The 26478-nt window shown below is 24.7% G+C and overlaps 1 pseudogene; it reads left to right on the top strand.

Annotated features, from left to right (window-relative positions):
• The first annotated feature begins 20386 nt into the window (after positions 1–20386).
• LOC114171288 lies at positions 20387–23035 on the top strand (annotated as a pseudogene).
• The last annotated feature ends 3443 nt before the right edge of the window (positions 23036–26478 follow it).

A 26478-nucleotide genomic window follows, 5' to 3' on the forward strand; every position in this document is an offset into this window, starting at 1 on the left:
TCCTTTTGCCTTTTGCCTTTAATCACCTCGGTTTTAAAGGCTATGTTCTTCTTTCTTCCAATATCTTCTTCATCATTTAATCTGCCTAGTTCAAGTTCATGTTCTCTCAGCTTTCCAAACAGAGTCGCCATTGTCATTGTCGCAAGGTTTTGTGACTCTGTGATGGCACCTTCGGCTGCCAAGTCCTGTTCAAGGATTTAAGAACTTTTATATTTAATTCATCAATGTCAAAAGTTTTACCTAGACTTGTGAGATGATTGACGATATGTGTGAATCGTTTCTGCACATCGTATATAGTTTCTCCTTGCTACACCCGAAACATTTCGTATTCTTGGATCAAGGAGTTCTTGCGTGCTCTTTTCACATCGTCTGTTCCTTCATGGTTTACACGCAATATTTCCCACATTTCTTGTGCACTGGTGCATACTGAGATCCTGTAAAACTCATCTAGGGTTAAAGCAGATGAAATTATATTTTAGCTTTTACATCATATTGGGCTCGTCTATTTTCGTCTGCTGTCCATTGCGAAAATGGCTTTGGTTCCTGCACATCATTTACAATATTAACAGGAACAAATGGACCATTTAAAAAAGCATCCCAAATACCTCTATCAACAGATTCCAGAAAAATTTGCATTCTAACTTTCCAGAAAGGATAATTTTCACCAGTAAATAGAGGACGTCTGTTGATAGACGCACCCTCAGCAAAGCTTTGATTTTGTCCAACCATTTTCGAAAATTTTGAATAACTATCAAAGCAAGCTCTGATACCAATTGTTGGTATCGTGCAGCGGAATGTTTGAGCGTGCGGACAAAACCAAGAGGGGGGTGAATTGGTTTTTAAGTACTAAAATTAATACTTTAAAATTTTTCCAAAATTTATCAATTAAATCAATAATTAATTTCTTTAAACACAATAATAGATGAAATAAAGAGATAGAGAAGAAGATTGAACACAAGTATTTATACTGGTTGGGATCAAAAGACCCTACGTCCAGTTGTTAATCTCTCAAAAACGAGATTAACTAAATCACTAACAAGTAACAGATTTACAATCAGATATTAAGAGTGTAAGGAAAGAAAACACCTCTCTTGAATCACACAAGAGATGAACACCTTTCTCTGAATCACACAAAGACCCTTGACCTTAGCTTTCCTAGCAACAACAGCAGCACTCAATCTCCTAGAACACCTCTCAGTAAAAGTTATCGCTCTACCCACACTAGGTTTTTCAAAGCTTCTATTGAGAACACTCAGAGAACTCTCTTGCAGTCACAACACTAGTACTCTAGCTTCTCAAAAAGCTAAGTGAGAAGTAACTCTGAGGTTCCTTTAAATAGGGGTTCCAGAAATTAGGTCAAAAACTTTCTACTATTTACAATTTAAATAATTCATGTTTTCTACATACAAATTGGTCAAAGTTTGATAGGAAACTTGTTGCAAATACTCAAAGGGGATTAATGGTGTTACGAAATTTAAAAATTTTCTTCTTTTTCTGACCCTTGTTTAATTTTTTACTAATTTTTACTATTTACAATTTAAATAATTTATATTTTATATATAAAAATTGCAAAAAATTTTACGAGAAACGAGTTGGCCAATACTAGGATAGAATTTGTGTTCTTAAATTTGACAAATTCCATCTCCTGGTAAGACTTTTTTCATTCTTTTTACTATTTTTAACTATTTGCAATTCAAATAATTGAAATTGAATGTACCAAAAAATCTCAATATTTCATAACAAACAGGTTGGCGAATTCTCAAATGTGATTAGTTTCTGAAATTTAAAAAATAAATTTCTAGGTAAAAATTTTTCAATTTATTTTACTACTTTCTACTATTTACAATTTAAATAATTCATGTTTTCTACATACAAATTGGTCAAAGTTTGATAAGAAACTTGTTGCAAATAGTCAAAGGGGATTAATGGTGTTACGAAATTTGAAAATTTTTTTGTTTTTGTGACACTTGTTTAATTTTTTACTAATTTTTACTATTTATAATTTAAATAATTGATATTTTTTATATAAAAATATCAAAAATTTAACAAGAAACAAGTTGGCCAATACCAGGATAAGATTTGTGTTCTTAAATTTGACAAGTTCCACCTCCTGTAAAACTTTTTCTAATTCTTTTTACTATGTTTAACTATTTACAATTCAAATAATTGCAATTTTATGTACAAAAAGAACTCAAAATTTCGTAACATCCATGTTGGCGGATACTCAAATGGGATTCGTTTCTGAAATTTAAAAAATTCAATCTCTAGGTAACCATTTTCAATTGTTTTTTACTATTTTCTATTATTTACGATTTAAATAATTCATGTTTTCTACATAAAAATTGCTCAAAATTTCATGAGAAACTTGTTCCAAATAGTCAACGAGGATTATTGGTGTAATGAAATTTGAATATTTTCTTCCTTTTGTGACACTTCTTTAATTTTGTACTAATTTTTACTATTTACAAATTAAATAATTGATATTTTATATAAAAACATTGCAAAAAATTTAACAAGAAACAAGTTAACCAATACTAGGATAGGATTTGTGTTCTTGAATTTGACAAATTTCATCTCCTGGTAACCCTTTTTTAATTCTTTTTACTATTTTTATCTATTTACAATTCAAGTAATTCAAATTTTATGTACAAAAATATCTCAAAACTTCATAACAAACAGGTTCGCGGATACTCAAACACAATTTGTTTCTAAATTTAAAAAATTCAATCTCTAGGTAACAATTTTTCAATTGATTTTTACTACTTTCTACAATTTACAATTTAAATAAATCATATTTTTTTCATAAAAATTGCTCAAAATTTCAGAAGAAACTTGGTGCAAATTGTCAAAGGCATTATTGGTGTTATGAAATTTGAAAATTTTCTTCTTTTTGTGACACTTTTGTAATTTTTTACTAATTTTTACTCTTTACAATTTAAATAATTGATATTTTATATATAAAAATTGAAAAAAATTTCACAAGTAACGAGTTGGCGAATACAAGAATAGCATTTTTGTTCTTAAATTTGACAAATTCCATCTCCTGGTAACAATTTTTTAATTCTTTTTACTATTTTTCACTATTTACAATTCAAATAGTTGAACTTATATGTACAAAAAGATCTCAAAATTTCATAACAAACAGGTTGACAGATACTCAAATGGGATTAGTTTCTGAAATTTATAAAATTCAATCTCTAAGTAACAAATTTTCAATGGTTTTTTACTACTTTCTACTATTTACAATTTAAATAATTCATGTTTTCTACATAAAAATTTCTCAAAATCTCATGAGAAATTTGTTGTAAATAGTCAAAGAGGATTATTGGTGTTACGAAATTTGAAAATTTTCTTCTTTTTGTTGTACTTCTTTAAGAGGTTTTTACTAATTTTTACTATATACAAATTAAATAATCTATATTTTATATATAAAAATTGCAAAAAATTTCACAAGTAAAGAGTTGGCCAATACTAGGATAGAATTTGTGTTCTTAAATTTGACAAATTTTATCTCCTGGTAACAAATTTTTAATTCTTTTTACTATTCTCTAATATTTACAATTCAAATAATTGAACTTATATGTACAAAAAGATCTCAAAATTCCATAACAAACTGGTTGGCAGATACTCTAATGGGATTAGTTTCTGAAATTTATAAAATTACATATCTAGGTAAAAAAAATTCAGTTGTTTTTTACTACTTTCTACTATTTACAATTTAAATAATTCATGTTTTCTACATAAAAATTGCTCAAAATTTCATGAGAAACTTGTTGCAAATAGTCAAAGAGGATTATTGGTGTTATGAAATTTGAAAATTTTCTTCTTTTTGTCACACTTCTTTAATTTTTTACTAATTTTTACTATATACAAATTAAATAATTGATATTTTATATATAAAAATTGCAAAAAATTTTACGAGAAATGACTTGGTCAATACTAGGACAGGATTTGTGTTCTTAAATTTGACAAATTTCATCTCCTGGTAAGACTTTTTTAATTCTTTTTACTATTCTCTAATATTTACAATTCAAATAATTGAACTTATATGTACAAAAAGATCTCAAAATTCCATAACAAACTGGTGGGCAGATACTCTAATGGGATTAGTTTCTGAAATTTATAAAATTACATATCTAGGTAAAAAAAATTCAGTTGTTTTTTACTACTTTCTACTATTTACAATTTAAATAATTCATGTTTTCTACATAAAAATTGCTCAAAATTTCATGAGAAACTTGTTGCAAATAGTCAAAGAGGATTATTGGTGTTATGAAATTTGAAAATTTTCTTCTTTTTGTCACACTTCTTTAATTTTTTACTAATTTTTACTATATACAAATTAAATAATTGATATTTTATATATAAAAATTGCAAAAAATTTTACGAGAAATGACTTGGTCAATACTAGGACAGGATTTGTGTTCTTAAATTTGACAAATTTCATCTCCTGGTAAGACTTTTTTAATTCTTTTTAGTATTTTTAACTATTTACAATTCAAGTAATTAAAATTTTATGTACAAAAATATCTCAAAATTTCAGAACAAACAGGTTCGCGGATACTCAATTGCAATTTGTTTCTAAATTTAAAAAATTCAATCTCTAGGTAACAGTTTTTTAATTCCTTTTAGTACTTTCTACTATTTACAATTTAAATAATTCATGTTTACTTCATAAAAATTGCTCAAAATTTTAGAAGAAACATGTTGCAAATTGTCAAAAGGATTATTACTGTCATGAAATTTGAAAATTTTATTCTTTTTGTGACACTTTTTTAATTTTTTACTAATTTTTTCCTTTTACAATTTAAATAACTGATATTTTATATATAAAAATTGCTAAAATTTTCACAAGTAACGAGTTGGCAATTACTAGGATAGGATTTTTGTTATTAAATTTGACAAATTCCATCTCCTGGTAACAATTTTTTAATTCTTTTTACCATTTTTAACTATTTACAATTCAAATAATTGAACTTATATGTACAAAAAGATCTCAAATTTTCATAACAAACATGTTGGTAGATACTCAAATGGGATTAGTGTCTGAAATTTATAAAATTCAATCTCTAGGTAACAAATTTTCAATTGTTTTTTACTACTTTCTACTATTTACACTTTAAATAATTCATGTTTTCCACATAAAAATTGCTCAAAATTTCATGAGAAACTTGTTGCAAATAGTGAAAGAGGATTATTGGTGTTATGAAAATTTAAAATTTTCTTCTTTTTGTTACACTTCTTTATTTTTTTATTAATTTTTACCATATACAAATTAAATAATTGATATTTTATATAAAAAAATTGCAAAAAGTTTAACAAGAAACAAATTAACCAATACTAGGATAAGATTTGTGTTCTTGAATTTGACAAATTCCATCTCCTGGTAACCCTTTTTTTAATTCTTTTTACTATTTTTAACTATTTACAATTCAAGTAATTAAACTTTTATGTACAAAAAGTTCTCAAAATTTCATAACAAAGAAGTTCGTGGATACTCAAATGCAATTTGTTTCTAAATTTAAAAAATTCAATCTCTAGGTAACAATTTTTCAATTGTTTTTTACTACTTTGTACTATTTACAATTTAAATAAATCATGTTTTTTTCATAAAAATTGCTCAAAATTTCAGAAGAAACTTGTTGCAAATTGTCAAAGGGATTATTGGTGTTATGAAATTTGAAAATTTTCTTCTTTTTGTGAAACTTTTTTAATTTTTTACAAATTTTAACTCTTTACAATTTAAATAATTGATATTTTATATATAAAAATTGCTAAAAATTTTGCAAGTAACGAGTTGGCCAATACTAGGATAGGATTTGTGTTCTTAAATTTGACAAATTCCATCTCCTAGTAATAATTTTTTAATTCTTTTTACTATTTTTAACTTTTTACAATTCAAATAGTTGAACTTATATGTACAAAAAGATGTCAAAATTTCATAACAAACAGGTTGGCAAATACTCAAATGGGATTAGTTTCTGAAATTTATAAAATTCAATCTCTAGGTAACAAATTTTCAATGGTTTTATACTACTTTCTACTATTTACAATTTAAATAATTCATGTTTTGTACATAAAAATTGCTCAAAATTTCATGAGAAACTTGTTGCAGATAGTCAAAGAGGATTATTGGTGTTATGATATTTGAAAATTTTCTTCTTTTTGTCACACTTTTTGCATAACAAACAGGTTCGTAATACTCAAATGCAATTTGTTTCTAAATTTAAAAAATTCAATCTCTAGGTAACAATTTTTCAATTGCTTTTTACTACTTTCTACTATTTACAATTTAAATAAATCATGTTTTTTTCATAAAAATTGCTCAAAATTTAAGAAGAAACTTGTTGCAAATTGTCAAAGGGCTTATTGGTGTTATGAAATTTGAAAATTTTCTTCTTTTTGTGACACTTTTTTAAATTTTTACTAATTTTAACTCTTTACAATTTAATTAATTGATATTTTATATATAAAAATTGCTAAAAATTTCGCAAGTAACGAGTTGGCCAATACTAGGATAGGATTTGTGTTCTTAAATTTGACAAATTCCATCTCCTGGTAACCTTTTTTTAATTCTTTTTACTATTTTTAACTATTTACAATTCAAATAATTGATGTTTTATGTACAAAAAGATCTCAAAATTTCATAACAAACAGGTTCGTGGATACTCAAATTCAATTTGTTTCTCACTTTAAGAAATTCAATCTCTAGGTAACAATTTTTCAATTATTATTTACTACTTTCTACTATTTACAATTTAAATAAATCATGTTTTTTTCATAAAAATTGCCCAAAATTTCAGAAGAAACTTGTTGCAAATTGTCAAAGGGATTATTGGTGTTATGAAATTTGAAAATTTTCTTCTTTTTGTGACACTTTTGTAATTTTTTACTAATTTTTACTCTTTACAATTTAAATAATTGATATTTTATATATAAAAATTGCAAAAAATTTCACAAGTAACGAGTTGGCCAATACAAAAATAACATTTTTGTTCTTAAATTTGACAAATCCCATCTCCTGGTAACAATTTTTTAATTACTTTTACTATTTTTAACTATTTACAATTCAAATAATTGAACTTTTATGTACTAAAAAGATCTCAAAATTCCATAACAAACAGGTTGGCAGATACTCAAATGGGATTAGTTTCTGAAATTTATAAAATTCAATCTCTAGGTAACAAATTTTTCAATTGTTTTTTAATACTTTCTAGTATTGACAATTTAAATAATTCATGTTTTCTACATAAAAATTGCTCAAAATTTCATGAGAAACTTGTTGCAAATAGTCAAAGAGGATTGTTGGTGTTATCTATCTACTTAAAAACTAAGAAAACAAACTACTAGGGATATTACCCTAAAACCCCTATCTGATTAGCTGACACGTGTCCAATAATTAAGTTTTTTCGTCATTTTGGTGCCCTTTAAGAAGGGTTGAAGCAGCTGAAGACGTAATTACATTTTTGTCCCCGTTTTCTGCTCCGTAGTGTATTTGGGTTTGGTTATTTCGTAATTTTGCAAAGTTTTAAATGCATCTGACCGAGACTTTTGAAATGCTTTTTAAATAGCACGAATATTGTACATGATTTGATTGGATTTCTTTTCGAAGTCAGAAAATAGGGAAGGATTCTTACCGAAGACTCAGGCGGATTAAAATTTTTGAAATGGCTTTCTGAAATTTGAGATTAAACCAGAAACGTTACCTCCTTCCTCTCCCACTGAACTTCCTTAAACCCTAGCAAACCATTTTCTGATTCGGGAAACCAAAACACCTTTTGCTTTCGTATGTCAGTTTTTCTCCTTCATTTTCCATGCTTTATCAAATTTCTTTGCTTTCTATTAATTCTTCAAATCCTCACAAATCTCTGTTAAATTTTATTTGCTTTCTGTTACTCTATCAAACCCTTAGGAAATTTTATAAATTTATTTGCTTTATGTGATTCCATCAAATTACAATCTCTGTTTGAAGTTTTTAATTATTTTGGTGTATCAGTTCTTTGGCATAGGACGTGGTGGCTGGCATAGAAGTTGCATGGAAGTTGCATTAGTGAGTTTCCATTTTTGTCTTATGGGTTCTAAAGTTTCAATTTTTTCATTATTCTTATTATCATTTTGTCTTTATTCAACTTGCCGTTTGGTTTGATCAATGTTTCCCATTTTTTTATGGTTTCGCAGTATTTTCGTCTTTCCTGCTCACTTCATCTTCTTCCTAATAACATTTCTTTTGGATTATTCATGCTTATGGTTGACGAGTTGGGTAAGTTTTGTGGTTATTGTAGATTCGGGTTAGTGTGATGTATATATAAAGGTCAGCCTTGCAACTCATTTGTTCCTGTTCCTTTTCAGATTTGCAGCAAATGGGCAAGAAAAAGTTAATGCCTTTCCTCTTCGTACCTTTCTTCCACTTTCCATTTCTTTTTTAGTTTCAGTTTCTAATAACTGTTCTCACATGTACAGGTCTGATTCAAAGTCCAACCTCAGCTTCGAGAAGAACCTCCAATTTTATTCCAATATGTTCCCGAATTAATTTCTAAATGTTTTTTCTACTTTGTTTTAACAATACAGCAAAAATATTTAATAAGTTTATTGAGAAAATTAAATAAAATGTTAAGTATTGTTCTATATGTTTGCTTGTGTTTGACTGTGAAGTTTTATCGAGGGTGGTGGTACTACATGTCAATTTCTGCTCTAAGTTTCAACCCTTATGATCAACCACTGTAGATCTGAAGAGTTTCTCATCCCAGTAAAGGTCAGCCTTACAAAATCAATTGATGTTAAAGGTGAAAACTTTAGTTAAATGAAATGAGAATTTCTCTTTGTGCACATTTGTTTGAATTTTAATTATGTATTACTTGGATATTAGATAAAATTTGTTCTGTAGGATGGCCTTTAAGACATTCTGAATCTGCACTTGAATTTAAATTTTTGTTTTCTGTATTAAATACTTAATTGATGTCCTTTGTTTTCATATTTTTTTGTTTTACCGTGGTTAAGTTTTTTTTTTTTTTTTGTGATTTTTTGGGGTTTCAAGTTGCTAACTTTTATGTTTTTGGTTTGATTTTTTGAAATTTAGTTGGAGAACCCCAGTGGAAAGATTCTGGAGTTGCAGTTCAATATTGTGAGAAAGTTAGAGGTTATCGGGATGGTAAATAGGAAGTACAATCACTTCCTTTGTCCAAAGATCCCTATTATTACTTCTTCCTTCCATTTCCCTCGAAAAGTTGTCCACTTTCAATTATTCCTTTGCCAATTTCTCTTATTTTTTTCATTCAACTATCTTCTGCGGGTTTTAATTTTGAAGTGTTTCTTTTGGCAATTTCTACATATCGTTTTTCATTGTCTTTGTCAATTGTTTTTTTGTTTTTAAAGAAAAATTCTTATTTTGTGATTTCTCAAAAGTTGTTATGGCTTTACATTCCAAATTGTTAAATGGGTGGATTGGGATCAATGTTGGATCTATTGATATCTACTGTTGTTTTATTAAATTATTGTCATCGTGATTATGTGGTTTAGTTAAATATTTATTTTGTGGCTAATATTAGTTTATGAAGGATTATCCAATGCGCTCTATGAATTATGGATTGTCGATTCGGAATCCAAGAAGAAATGAATGCTCAATCAAGTGCTACTGTCCATTTTTTCTCATATATTATCCAATGTTATTGTTGTAGTCAAAATTGCAGGTCCTGAACTTTTGAATGCTTTCTGTCTTAGACTTTGATTCATGATTTTTATATTTCCTTTGAATTAAACTTTTTGTACTGTGATACTTGTATTTACAGCAAGGGATCTAAGTCTGAGGCTTTGATGAATTGTGTTGGTTGTTAAGGAATTGTTTTGAAGGTTTCTATAATAACATGGAGCAAGTAATGTAACTCTTCTTTTATGGTTCTCTTAAATGTGTTATGGTTTTGTTTTTTTATTCATGTTTAAATGCGATAGGAACTTGGAGCCAGTAGTGTAACTCCTTTTATTATAGATAATGACACAAATGCTAACAATTCATACATGTTGTTTCAGGCTTCACCAAAACTCAGGGAAGATAAAGTCAGGCAGTGTGTTCATACAAGATTGGGAGGAGAATATCCACCTTTCACAATTTACTTTATTTTTCCTTTTTCTTGCTAAATGTCCTTGAAAATATTATATTGCTTATATCTTTGAAACGATATGTATATGAATTGGAAAACTATGCAATGTAACTCAGTAGAGGTAGCATTATAATTCTATATTTTGTTTAGGTAGTAAATTCTAGATATGCAAAAGACCAAAATTTGAATCTAAAATGTTGTATACCTTTAAGTGGAGATTTTTTGGATGTATTCATTAGTTTTAGTTTAGCAATTTGAAGACAATATTTGTATGTTGTTTATGATCTCAATTTCAGTACATATAAAGGTATTAATTAAGGCTGAGAAAATTTGACAAATTTTAGTGTAGGAATCGTACCTATATTTTTTCCTAAGAATATTAAAAGGAACTACATATACTAGGACAATAAAAGATCAATTTTAAAAAAGAAAAATATTCATGGATAACATGATACTTAGTTTCAGATGGTTGTTGTTGCTGCAACTTGTGTTCAATACGAAGTTGATTACAGACCAAACATGAGTGTTGTAGTCAAAGCTATTCAACCTTTGTTGGGTACTTGATATATTCAAACTTCTGATCACACAATTATAATTTCAGTTATTCTCCAATATGGAAAAGAATTATAGTGATGTTGTAAAACTTTATGTATTATGTGTACATAAGTGGAATCATATGTGGTTTAACAAAAAGAGAGAAAGATAAAATAGGAGGACTAAGGAGGATGACAAATTCTGATTGCATTTTTACTGTACAAAAAGAGAATATGGAACTACGTATAGCTTTTTATAGCAATTTAAATCATACTGAAGAAAAAAAATAAGTGTAATAGTATCACAATTATTTATTTAAACAATAATCAAATTTATATAACTTAAAATTAAATCTTTAATCTCACAAAAAATATCATTGTTTCTCTTAAAATAATTTAAGATAAATATACAAAATAAAATGTTGTTATAAATAAAAGATTCAATTTAGTAATGATTTGTACACAAATCGAAAATGATTTATACAATCAATGATGATATTATTTGTCTTTAAATATTTTTTATTAATTACTAATTAATCTCATTAATTGTTTTTAACTTTTTAACTATGAAAGGATTGTTTTTTTGTTTCATACATTTTGAAATCTTTTCAATTTATACATTTAAAATTAATAATTATATGATTCATTTTTAGAAATTTTTTATTAATTAGATGATTTTATTAATTATTTTAAATTCTTTTAATTATGGATGAAGTTTTGGATTGATAATCGATAATATTATTATAATTATTATTAATTTTGTTATTATTATTTGAATCAATAAATATATATTTTAAATTATTATTTCATTTATTATTCAACAAGTTTTGAATTAATATTTATTAAAAATATTTATTACATTTTATTACTTTCTGTTACAAAAGTCAATTTTAATATTAATTTATTTTTTTAATTAGAGTGGAGACACATTGTTTTAATCGTAGTGATTATATTTGATTTTAAAAAAAATCAATAATTAATTCACATCCTTTCCTTAATTTGTAATATATTTATCAGTACCTATGATGCACAGATAAGATACGTGTATCGGATACGACACGTATTCGATACGTCGGTACGTTTATTTATAACATAATAGGATACAATACGTGATAGATACGTAATATATGAATATTGAAAATTTCACAATAATTCATACAAACATAATAAATATACGATTGTTAATGTGTAAATCCAAATTTCCTAATTAGAGACCAATTATTTTGGTAGCCAAAACCTGATAGCTTATTTTAGTGACAAATTTAAAAAACCAATTCATAATTGAAACAATTTTAATTATCAATTAGAAACCAATTATAATTTTTTGGAATTATTTTTTGCTATCAAATTGGTCACTATATAATGACTAATTATTTTTTGTTACTAAAATTGGTCATTATTCAGAAGTTTTATTGTAGGGTAATACGATTTTATAAATTAAATACTTCATTGATAATTATTGTTAAAGTATTCTAAAGTATCAGATACGATACGTGTCCGACAGGAATACGTGATCAAAGTTGAAGTATCGATGCATCATAAATCACTACTATTGTTTATATTATACTTTTATTCAATAATTATATTTTATTTTAATTTCATTAATTATTTTATATTTTTTAAATTCCTCTTTACATAATTATTTATCATTTTAAATTTTCTATATTTGTTAATTTTTCTAACACCAATTATGTTACAAACGTCTGATTAATTTTTCAACAACTTAACAAATAATTATAAAAAGTGAACAATCAACCTACTTAATTCTCTTGCACAATAACTAAATATCTTATACTAATATATATATATATATATATATATATATATATATATATATATATATATATATATATATATATATATATAACAAATCTAAAACATACCTACCATAAGTTTATATTATAATAATCGGTTAAAATTTGTATGTTTAACTATTAAATCTAAAGTTTACATTTATATTATTAAATAAGATTCATGTTACCATAATTTAACGATCTATGTCTCACAACAAAATAACATAGTTATTCTTAAAATAATATAGATAAATATATAAAATAATATTACTTTAGATAATATTTTAATAAAGAGGTTTATAAAGAAACTTTCTTTAGAGGTAATGATTCACACCTAAATAAATGAAAAATTTAATTTAGTAATGACTTAAATAGTATGTACAAATTCGAATGGATTTATGCTATCAAGAATTATATGATTTGTTTCTAAAAATTTTTCATTAATTGACCAATTAATTTCATTCATTGTTTTTAATGTTTTAATTATGAATGGATTTTTTTTTATTCCATATATTTTGAAATCTGTTAAACTTATACATTTGTAACTAATAATTATATGATTAGTTTCAAAATATTTATTATCAATTAATTGATTTCATTAATTGTTTTAAATTTATTTAATTATAAATGGAGTTTTAATTGGTAATTACTAATACTATCGTAATTATTAGTATTTTTGTTATTATTATTTGAATCAATAAATAAAATATTTATTATTATTATTATTTTATTATTATAGTTTTGTACATATTCCTAATGCATTCATTCTATAAATCACATGTACATATGCATTTCACATTACTCTAACTTTTTTAATATATGTTACTTTTGTTTATCATATTTCAAGTTTAACTGTTTTTGTAATTTTATATGGCTATTTTTTTAAATATTGTTTTAAGTTGTTTGTATCTATGCGTGTTTCTATTGATAAATTTTAAGCTCAACTTCAACTTTGTTTTCTGTTTGTATTTATTTTATACAGATTTGTAACCCACAACCTACGTACATCTTACATTAACAATGACTGTGTGTAGACATTTTATTTATATGGTTCAAGTTTTAATTATACAAGAATATTGTTTTACTTCACTTAACTAATGTTACATTACTACTATTAATATTAATATGATTTGATTTAATAAAAAATTAGTATTATTAGGAATAATGTTACTATTATTTCATTAATCATTATTATTATTTTGTACGAGATCCATAATATATTCTATGTTTACATCTTATTTTTACAATCAATAATTATATGATTTTTTCTAATTTTTTTAATATTTGACCAATTAATTTTATTAATTGCTTTTAGTTTTCTAATTATGAATGGATCTCTCACTTTTGTTTAAAATATTTTAAATTTAACTTATTTTTTATAATTTTATATGGCTAATTATTTTTAAATATTGTTTTAAGTTATTTTTATTTACGAGTGTTACTTTAAGATCAACCTCGACTTTACTTTGTTAGGGATCCATAATATAAAATATATACATTTTACTTTAACAACAAAAGTGAATATGCATCTCATTTTAATACAACATATGTAATGTATAACTCAAAAATTTAATTATAAATTTTAATCATACAATAATATTTTTTTCTTCACGTAACTAATAATATATTACTATTATTAGTATTAATGAATATTTATTATTGTTATTAGTATTGATATTATTCTACTACTACTATCACTATTATTATTAATATTGATATTACTTTGTATTATTATTATTATTATTATTATTATTATTATTATTTCTACACTATTATCATTATTATATTATTATTGTTGTTATTATTATGTTTACATTTTAGTTTAGCAATGGATATATACTCTATGTGTTTCTATCGATAAATTTTAAGCTCAATTTCAATTGTTTTATTTATGTTTTATGAGATCTATAATGCACAATATCCTTACATTATTATTATTATTATATTATTATTATTATTTTATTATCAGTATTGGTATAACACACGATATATCAATATTAATATTATTATTAGGATTGGTATTGAAATTATTATTAGTGTAAAATATTATTATTATTTTTTATTTAATTTATTACAAAAAATACATGTGATTAATTATTTAATTATTTCATAATAATATTATTATTATTTTGTACGGATTCATAAACTACAATATGTTTACACTATTACATTGATGTCAACCACAATATACATATACTGTTTTATTATTATTATTATTATTATTATTATTATTATTATTATTATTAGTATGGTATAACACACAATATATTAGTGTTATTATTATAAGTATTGGTATTCAAATCAGAATGAGTGTAAAATAATATTTTTTATTTTTAGTTAATTCGTAACAAAAAAATACGAGTGATTAATAATTTAATCTTTTCGAATTATTATTATTATTTGTAATATTATTAATATTATTAGGATTAACAAATATTTAATATTATTTTAATGTTATTGTGATTCTATTATTATTATTATTATTATTATTATTATTATTATTATTATTATTATTATTATTATTATTATTATTATTATTATTGGTGTTGTTCTTTTTGTAAAGGATTCATAATACATAATATAATATATAATATGTCTATATTTGATTTTAAAAATGACATGCATATATAAAAAATCAAAAAATCAAGAATTCAATTCACATTGTCTTCCCTAATTTCTAATATATTTATCATTGATATTATAATTTTATTCAATAATTATCTTTTATTTTAATACTTTTATTTGATTATTAGTGTTATTTTTACTACTATTTGTTATTATAAATGTAATCAATTTTTATATTCTATTTTTTATTTATTGATTTATTAATGTTAATATTTTATTATTAATTAGAAGTTGAATTTATATTTATTGAAAATTAGAAATATTTATTACACTTGTATTATTTTTATTTAAAATGTTAGTATAAAATAACATTATTATTTTTAATTATTTTGTTGCAAAAGATACCTGTGAATAATTAAAACTTATTTTTTTAGGATTAAAACAAGGTTACAAATTTTGGTATTCTTTAGTGCACAATTTTCTTGATATAGTCATGAAGTTCTTTTTGTTTTCCTAGGGTGAAACTTTCTCTTAGAACACAAATAAATCTACCAAAGAGTTTTTTCCCTCTTTAAACATCCTTTTCCATCTATTACTTTCAATATTTGTAATTTTACACTCAAAATATTAAAAAAAAAACAATTCCTCACATTTGCAACTATATTTAAACTTTTAATTAATATATCCGTCCAAAGATTATAATAACCAATAATCATATAACATTTTAATATATAAATAACATAATCAAAATAATCATAACTGTAACCAATTTATTTATTAGTAAGTAATCGAAAAACATAATATTTTCTTATTCAACTAATCAAATATTTATGATTATTTCTAAACAATTTTAAAACAATCCACTAAAAAATATAATATAAATTTATTTATATTAAAAAAATATCTAAATTTGTATGTAACCAAATTTGAATTACTCCATTCAAAAATATAACTACAAAAGCTAAAGTAATATTCATCTATACTAATTCTAATAATATTTAACTACAATATTTATTATTATTATTATTTGTATAAACAATAATATTGTACAATGATATATATGAAAAAAATGATTATTTACAAAAAATAATTAATATTTTTTACTTTACAAATACAAAATTAAAAGAAAAAAAAAACACATCACCCGTGCGTACGCACGGGTATAACACTAGTGCAATTTGAAAATTTTCTTCTTTTTGTCACAGTTCTTTAAGAGGTTTTTACTAATTTTTACTATATACAAATTAAATAATTGATATTTTATATAAAAAAATTGCAAAAAGTTTAATAAGAAACAAGTTAACCAATACTAGGATAGGATTTGTGTTCTTAAATTTGACAAATTCCATCTCCTGGTAACCCTTTTTTAATTCTTTTTACTATTTTTAACTATTTACAATTCAAATAATTGATCTTTTATGTACAGAAAGTTCTCAAAATTTCATAACAAACAGGTTCGTGGATACTAAAATGCAATTTGTTTCTAAATTTAAAAAATTCAATCTCTAGGTAACAATTTTTCAATTGTTTTTTACTACTTTCTACTATTTACAATTTAAATAAATCATGTTTTTTCATAAAAATTGCTCAAAATTTCATAAGAAAGTTGTTGCAAATTGTCAAAGGGATTATTGGTGTTATGAAATTTGAAAATTTTCTTCTTTTCGTGACACTTTTTTAATTTTTTACTAATTTTAACTCTTTACAATTTAAATAATTGATATTTTATATATAAAATTGCTAAAAATTTCGCAAGTAACGAGTTGGCCAATACTAGGATAGGATTTGTGTTCTTAAATTTGACAAATTCCATCTCCAGGTAACCTTTTTTAGTTCTTTTTACTATTTTTAACTATTTACAATTCAAATAATTGAACTTTTATGTACAAAAAGATCTCAAAATTCCATAACAAACAGGTTGGCAGATACTCAAATGGGATTAGTTTCTGAAATTTATAAAATTCAATTTCTAGGTAACAAATTTCCATTGTTTTTTACTACTTTCTACTATTTACAATTTAAATAATCATGTTTTTTTCAAAAAAATTGCTCAAAATTTCAGAAGAAACTTGTTGCAAATGTCAAAGGGATTATTGGTGTTATGAAATTTGAAAATTTTCTTCTCTTTGTGACACTTTTTAATTTTTTACTAATTTTAACTCTTTACAATTAAATAATTGATATTTTATATATAAAATTGCTAAAAATTTCCAAGTAACGAGTTGGCCAATACTAGGATAGGATTGTGTTCTTAAATTTGACAAATTCCATCACCTGGTAGCATTTTTTAATTCTTTTTACTATTTTAACTATCTACAATTCAAATAATGAACTTATATGTACAAAAAGATGTCAAAATTTCATAACAAACAGGTTGGCAGATACTCAAATGGATTAGTTTCTGAAATTTAAAAATTCAATCTCTAGGTAACAATTTTCAATGGTTTTTACTACGTTCTACTATTTACAATTTAAATAATTCATGTTTTCTACATAAATATTGCTCAAAATTTCATGAGAAACTTGTTGCAAATAGTCAAAGAGGATTATTGGTGTTATGAAATTTGAAAATTTTCTTCTTTTCGTCACACTTCTTTAATTTTTTAATAATTTTAACTATATAAATTTAAATAATTGATATTTTATATATAAAATTGCAAAAATTTCACAACTAACAAGTTGGCCATACTAGGATAGGATTTGTGTTCTTAAATTTGACAAATTCCATCTCCTGGTAACCCTTTTTTAATTCTCTTTACTATGTTTAACTATTTACAATTCAAATAATTGACTTTTATGTACAAAAAGTCTCAAAATTTCATAACAAACAGGTTCGTGATACTCAAATGCAATTTGTTTCTAAATTTAAAAAATTCAATCTCTAGGTAGCAATTTTTCAATTGCTTTTTACTACTTTCTACTATTTACAATTTAAATAATCATGTTTTTTTCATAAAAATTGCTCAAAATTTAGAAGAAACTTGTTGCAAATTGTCAAAGGGATTATTGGTGTTATGAAATTTGAAAATTTTCTTCTTTTCGTGACACTTTTTTAATTTTTTACTAATTTTAACTCTTTACAATTTAAATAATTGATATTTTATATATAAAAATTGCTAAAATTTCGCAAGTAACGAGTTGGCCAATACTAGGATAGGATTTGTGTTCTTAAATTTGACAAATTCCATCTCCAGGTAACCCTTTTTTAATTCTTTTTACTATTTTTAACTATTTACAATTCAAATAATTGATCTTTTATGTACAAAAAGTTCTCAAAATTTCATAACAACAGGTTCGTGGATACTCAAATGCAATTTGTTTCTAAATTTAAAAATTCAATCTCTAGGTAACAATTTTTCAATTGTTTTTTACTACTTTCTACTATTTACAATTTAAATAAATCATGTTTTTTTCAAAAAAATTGCTCAAAATTTCAGAAGAAACTTGTTGCAAATTTGCAAAGGGATTATCTACTATAATTTGAAAATTTTCTACAGAATTTTTACTAATTTTTACTTAGTGTAGGTAAATTACTGAAATAGACATTTTAATTTATTGACACATGGTTAAAATTGAGGGTATTTTTGTCTTTTTGATGTTGTTGTGTTTTCGCGGTTCGAACGTCTTTTTTAAATATTGATTGACGTTGTCAGCAGCAGCATCATTCTTCTCCAAAGCAATCAGCTTACTCGAGGTTAGCTTTTTTTCTTCTTCTTCAATCCGTCTTCTTTCTTCTTCTTCATATCAAGTTAGGTTTTCGTTTTGTTTTCAATTTCCAGTTTGTTGTTGTTGAATGTTGACGGTAGGGTTTTCTTCTCCCAAGCAATCAACTTCGTTGAGGTAATTTTTTTTCTTCTTTCATTTTCCTTCTTCTTCTTCTTCTTCTTCTTCTTCAATCCTTCTTCTTCCTTCTTCCTCATACCAACTTAAGTTTTTTTTTCTATTTATTTTTGTTGAAGGTTGACAGAAGTTTTGATTGGTGTAGGTAATTTTTTTTTCTATTTCTTAATTTATTCTTTTTTCTTCAAGGATCTTTTTTCTTTCTTCTTCTTACTCTGTTATTTTTTTTTACTTTGTGAAAGATTTAATTTTTGCAAGGCAATCGGTAGGATCTTCTTCTCCAAGGCAATCAACTTCGTCGAGGTAATTTCTTTTTTTCTTCTTCCGTATTCCTTCTTCTTCAATCCTTCTTCTTTCTTTTTCCTCATACCAACTTAAGTTTTTTTTTTGTTCTGTTTGTTGTTGTGTTTGTTGTTGTTGTTGTTCTGTTTTTTTTTTTACTTCGTGAAAGATTTAATTTTTGCAATGTGTTTCGTTTTGAAGAAAACACTGATGTTTTTATTTTTAGAAGGTATTTTTAACAAAATCTTGAACATGTTTTGTTGTTGTTGATGGTGTTGTTGTATTTATTTTTTTTATACTTGATACATCTATTATTGTGGGTTGAAGAAAAGGTTCAAGTTTTCGTTTTTAGAAAGTATTTTTGAACAAATAGAATGACTGAGGATGATGATGTTATTGTTGGTGGTCTTTTTTTCGTCTATTTGTGGTTTGTTGTTGAGATTTGTTTGTTGTTCTTCATTGTGCTATTTTTTTACTTCTTTTGTGGTCCTTCTTCTTTATAAAAGGTTATGTTTCTGTAATTTTTTTCTGTTAAATATGTTGTAGCAGTGGGTTAGTATTTATTGAAAGCTATGTTCAGATTTCTCTGTTATTTTTTATGGTGTTATTTATTTTTCTTTTAATTCTTATGTGTTCCTTCTTCTTTTTTTCATGAAAGGTTTATTTTTTTTTTAGGTTTTTTGTGATGAAGATGGTGTCCTCTGGATTAGTACGTTTTAATAGTTGGTTAAAGTCAGTAGCTTGAGTTTTCTTTCTCGTCCTTCATGGTCTTCTTCTACTTTTGTTTTCTACTTCTTCTTTTTTCATTGTTTTGAAGAAAAGCCTAAACCTTTTGTTTTTTCATTGTTTTGAAGAAAAACCTAAACCTTTTGTTTTCATGAAGTATATTTACTATTTTTTGTTTTTAATATCATTATTGTGTGTTTAGTTGCTTTTTCGATGTCTATGGTTGTAGATTGAATAAAGGGTAAGATTTTTTGTAATGTGTATGGTTGTGGATTGAAGAAAAAGTATGACTGAAATGAAGATGTCTATGTTTCTGTCTTGATTTTTGTACATGTTTTTCTTGATGGTGTTGTTCTCTATGCTTCATGTCTCCCAATTCTGTCTTTACCATTTTACAATTTTACAACTATATCATATCTTGGTTTGGGTTTTATGTATTTTGCTTTCAAATGTTTGATCTTTGCAGAAAACCTTTTTTTTATGTCTCTTCAAGAAAAGGCGTTTCATTTATCTGTGTGCTTCTTTTTCTGTAGCCGTTTGAAATGCTGGGGAGATGGTGTTTGTTGTTAAAATAGCACATAGAAGGTACATGTTACGATTTATTGTTTCATTTGATGAATGTACTTTTCTTTCTATTTATTTAATTTATTAACTTTTTAGTTGCTTCTTGGTTGTTCTTCTTTTCTTCTTTCTGTTTGATGGATCTGATATTTCAAGTACTCATTATAGGACGGGGTCATCTAATGCAACAAATGGGGTAGCTATACCATCTGAGAAAAAGGTATTGTATTGTATTCGGTGAAGAGTGAAATAGTCATTATATTTGCACAAACATTTTTAGGAAGATGAGGGATATTGCATATGATTTATATTATCAATTCTGTCTTCGTAATGTATGACTTAAAATATCCATTATGTATCTTTATAATGTACTGCTTATTTTATTATCATTAGTACGGTGAGGGATATTGCAAATGAGTTTGAGCCCTGCTCAAAGCTCGAGGACCTAAATTTGGATGTTAGAAAGAAGTTCAAGGAGACAGAGGAAATAATTCTCGCTGACAATTTTTTTCAGAGGTACAACACTGGTCCTTACTTTTTTAGTTTTTGAAATGTAGTATGGAAACTTTTTGTAAAATTGGTAGACAAGGCTTCAATTTTTTTTTTCGTGCTTGGAGAGAGCAGGAAAACTTTCTTCTACTTGCTGCCAAAATTTGTGCTAAACATTTATTTTTATTAATATTTACTTCAATAAAATACATTGGAATCAAAAAATACCACTTGAAGTAGAAAGGCCTCTTGGATATTGTTGTCTGCATTTGTGGCAAAAAGCTTACTTTTTAGATTACGTGGCTAGAACATTTCCTCATTTCAATGCATGTGTAACTCTTAAGGAAGGATTTGTTTGGGTTTGGGGTTTGGGAAGGAGATCAAATAAGAGAAGAGAGGTATAAATAAATATCAATGGGCAATTATGCAGTATACTTGAAACTAAAAGTGTTGTGTTTTAAATGAGAATATTTCAAAACTGTGAATATTTACTATTTAATGAATATCCTACACCAATAATAAGAAATAAATAAAATGTGAAGCAGGTTAACGATGTCTATTTAAATCTTAGATAATTGCTATAGGGAGAGAGAATTTAGCATGGTAAACCATAGTGGATTTCATCCAGAAATGGGATTAAAATAAAAGGGTTGGCCATAAAATGCAACAAACTATTTTCTTTGAATAAATAAGCTGGAAATATGTGGTAGTTGAATGTGAGGCTTTTCAATTGATTTGGTCATATTTTCTCATGTTTTATGTGTATTGGATTAAAATAGTTTGAAACCACATGGTTTAATGAAACTTATAAACTAAGCTCTTATTCAGTATCTAGATTTATGCTGCTTCATATATGCAATTATACACGGTCAGAGTTTTATTTGTACTTTCTCAATTAATTATATTAAACAATTATATTTCTAGAGATATATTGAAATCTAATACACTTTTTAAATTTGTGAGGTTATAAGCATGTTGTGGTCAAACCAACTGCAGGTAGTGCTGATGATGTATTGGAAGATAATCCCGTGGTGAGATTGAAGGTTTTTGTATATGAACTTCCAAGTGAGTATAATAAGAAAATTCTGCAAAAAGATCCAAGATGCCTCAACCATATGTTTGCAACTAAAATCTTTAATCACCGGCTTCTCTTATCTGGCCCAGTTGAAACTTTAATCTAGAAGAGGTTTTATACCCCTGTATACAATGACCACAAATGATAAGAAGTGCCATAAAGCTTATTTCTTCCAACTGACCTTATTGAAGGCTCACATAGGGGGCACATCACTTCTTTGTGGTTCCTCAAAATTTTGGGGCATGTTTTCATTACGAGGTACAAATTTTGTGCATTATTTTCAACATTCATTATTTATACCACTTTTATTATATATTTATATTAATTTGTATATGGAAGAGAAGGCAATTGAAAGAGGGGATTCTTTAACTGCTAAAGCGTGCTACATTGGTTCAAACCTTTGGACAGAGGAATCACATATGCCCGAAAGAGGGCTCAAATACCATTTCTCCATACTTTTCACCAAGAAAATCCACACCCACCTAATTCCTAATAAGACTCCTAGGTCATTTTTGTGTATTTTCGATGACTTTTATGATGTTGGCAATGACTCTGAAGGTGGTTATTATGCAAGGTAGGCCTTATTACAAGTTTAAACAAGAATGTCCGAGTGTGTAGCCTTTTATTTCTTCTATATCATAGCTGCATAAGAAATCTGATTTACATTTTCTTATAAAAGATGCAATGACTAGGGACTTTGATTCATATAACTATTGTAATTTGGACTAACTATAAACGGGCCATGTTGTGTAATCTTGCAGAGGTGCAAGAGTAGCAGTGTGGGAGAACTTTTAAGGACAATCCTCTATTTGATGTCTCCACTAAGCATCCAACCACGTACTTTAAGGACATGCAGTAGTTGTGTTTTGCGTATACCCACTTGGATGGACCCGTTGGAGCCTAAGATTGGTAGAGGCTATGATATTTAGTTGCATACCTGTTATTATTGTAGATGACATTGTTTTGCAATTTGCTGATGCAATCCCATGAGAAAAGATAGAAGTACATGTTGCTGAGGAGGAGGTTCCAAAGTTGAATACCATACTCACATCTATCTTACTAGAAGCCATATTTTAGATAGGAGTATTTGTTGTTGTTACCGTTTTCTTTTTTATTTTAGATAATAGTTTATTTTTATTTCAATATTAATAATATATATATATATATATATATATAATAATTTATTATTTTATATTTATTTTGATGTCACTATTTAATATTTAAATGACCACAATTAAAATTAGTTATTGAGATTTTATCCGCATAAGAATATTTAATTCAACTGCATGTTATCCTTATTATGTGAAGTTGAATTTTCCATTAAGTGTTAGGAAAAGTCTTCTACAGTTACAGATAAACATTGGTAGAAAAACTTATTTTGAAGATAGAGATGTCCATAGATAAAGACGTGGTGCAACTTATTGCATTATCAAGTATTTGATGGAGTGTAAGAATCTTCAACAAATCTTTTTTTCAAATATTTCGTATTAAAGTTTAGTAAAACAGTTTTATGATTTAAATGTACTACGTTTTATATTTATATTTTTATTGTCCAACTTTGAGATATTTTAAATTTTATAATTAATTATTAAAATATGTACTTTTGGCTTCTAATAAATGGAATCATACAACAGAATCTGGTACTGGATATATACTATGTAAGATATTATAAATTATGCATTTAATAGATAAAGCGTGATAATATAATATTTTGTTAAATTTTATTATAATATTTTATTAACTATACAGATTAGTGTTTTTCATAAAAATAAAACAGCCATAAATATATTACTTATTAAAATAACATAACGTAATTCTCTTTTAACCAGCGTAAACACAACGTTACTGTGTTTGTGTAAATAAATATGAAATTATATTAGTAGGTGATAATATTATAATATTATTAAGTTAATAAATAACCTAAAATTATATTTATTAAAAATAAAATGAAATATATCAAAACAGATGAAAGAATAACCATTAATAAATAAAGAAGTGGAGAAGAAGCAGAAATAGCTGATTTTATAAAATATTTGTAAAAATAACAGTCAATTTTTAAAAATTTAATAAATTATTATATTTAAAGGGTAAAATTAGTATTTTTAAAGGTGGACACAAAAAGGAGAATCCCCTTTATATATTGTTATAGATTATTAGTCTTAGCACTATTTGTATTAGAATATTATTTCAATTAATCATAGTAATAGTATTATTATTAATATTTGTAGTTTTAGTAAAGTTAATATTATTAATATTTTTATTATTATTGTTATTGATATTATTATTATTATTATAATAATAATTATTATTATTATTACTATTATTATTATTATTATTATTATTATTATTATTAAACAAATGCTTCTTCAATGTTTTAAATTGCTTATAAGTTTATATCTATAAATATGCTTCTTTTGAAAAATTTAAACATCAATTTTATGTTATATTGTATAATATGCCTACATTTTAATTTAACAACAATCCATATAATACCTTTCATTTTAATATAATTTATAATTTAGAAATTTAATTATAAATTTTAATTTTATTTAATATATTATATAAAAAGTACTCATAATTAATTACTTATCTTTTTCTCATATCATTAAAATTTATATATAAAAATTACTCATAATTATTTATTTAAATATAAGAATATTACATTAATTTAATATAAATTAAGATAAAAAATAAAAAAATTCAAATACAATAAAAGTGTTCCAACTATGTCAGTTCAAGAGGTGTGGATTGAAATAAAGTATCTATATCTGAAAAATTTTGTGAGGATTATCCCACTGTGTGTTCTTTTATTTCCAAAATTTATAGTTGGGTGAATAATTAATCATTAAATAAGAATAATATTTAAATAATTAAACCAATAACAATAATAATTATTCAAATCACTAATTTATATATATTAACAATAAAATCTGTTTTAAATATTAAAAATATAAAAAAAAACATGATTAAGTTATTTCAAATATATTTTAAATAACTTTGAAATCTAACAAGAAAATCCAAAACAAAAAAAATTAACACCTATTTTTTACTCTTTAATCTTGACTAAAACTCTAAACTTATTATTACAAACAATGTTTTGTAATTAAACTTCTAAAAAACATCATACTGACATTTCTTAATCTAAACAAAATAACAATCTATGTCATCACAAATTGATTATTCCAAATTACTCAAAAACACATAACATATAACACATAATACATAACAATAATTAATTATACATAAATATATAATTATATCATTGTTAGATGAATTTATCGTTTGAATATATCTAAATTGACAATTATAACATCTATAACTTTTAAATTAAATTATTGATTTATTGATAATAATATTAAAATCTGTTTTCTAAACAAAAATTTTAAAAACCAACAACAAGACCCGTGCGTACGCTCGGGTCTCATGCTAGTTGGTATTATGAAATTTGAAAATTTTCTTCTTTTTGTGAAACTTTTTTAATTTTTAACTAATTTTAACTCTTTACAATTTAAATAATTGATATTTATATGTAAAAATTGCAAAAAATTTCGCAAGTAACGAGTTGGCCAATACTAGGATAGGATTTGTGTTCTTAAATTTGACAAATTCCATCTCCGGGTAACAATTTTTTAATTCTTTTTACTATTTTTAACTATTTACAATTCAAATAGTTGAACTTATATGTAAAAAAAGATCTCAAAATTTATAACAAACAGGTTGGCAGATACTCAAATGGGATTAGTTTCTGAAATTTATAAAATTCAATCTCTAGGTAACAAATTTTCAATGGTTTTTTATTACTTTCTACTATTTACAATTTAAATAATTCATGTTTTGTACATAAAAATTGCTCAAAATTTCATGAGAAACTTGTTGCAAATAGTCAAAGAGGATTCTTGGTGTTATGATATTTGAAAATTTTCTTCTTTTTGTCACACTTCTTTAATTTTTACTAATTTTTACTATATACAAATTAAATAATTGATATTTATATATAAAAATTGCAAAAAATTTCACAAGTAACGAGTTGGCCAATACTATGATAGGATTTGTGTTCTTAAATTTGACAAATTCCATCTCCTGGTAACCCTTTTTTAATTCTTTTTACTATTTTTAACTATTTACAATTCAAATAATTGATGTTTTATGTACAAAAAGTCTCAAAATTTCATAACAAACAGGTTCGTGGATACTTAAATGCAATTTGTTTCTAAATTTAAAAAATTCAATCTCTAGGTAAAGATTTTTCAATTGTTTTTTACTACTTTCTACTATTTACAATTTAAATAATTCATGTTTTCTTAATAAATATTGCTCAAAATTTAGAAGAAACTTGTTGCAAATTGTTAAAGGGATTATTGGTGTTACGAAATTTGAAAATTTTCTTCATTTTGTGACACTTTTTTAATTTTTTACTAATTTTAACTCTTTACAATTTAAATAATTGATATTTTATATATAAAAATTGCTAAAAATTTCGCAAGAAACGAGTTGGCCAATACTAGGATAGGATTTGTGTT

Source organism: Vigna unguiculata, unplaced genomic scaffold (assembly GCF_004118075.2).
Source record: "Vigna unguiculata cultivar IT97K-499-35 unplaced genomic scaffold, ASM411807v1 contig_181, whole genome shotgun sequence".
Taxonomy (NCBI): Eukaryota; Viridiplantae; Streptophyta; class Magnoliopsida; order Fabales; family Fabaceae; genus Vigna; species Vigna unguiculata.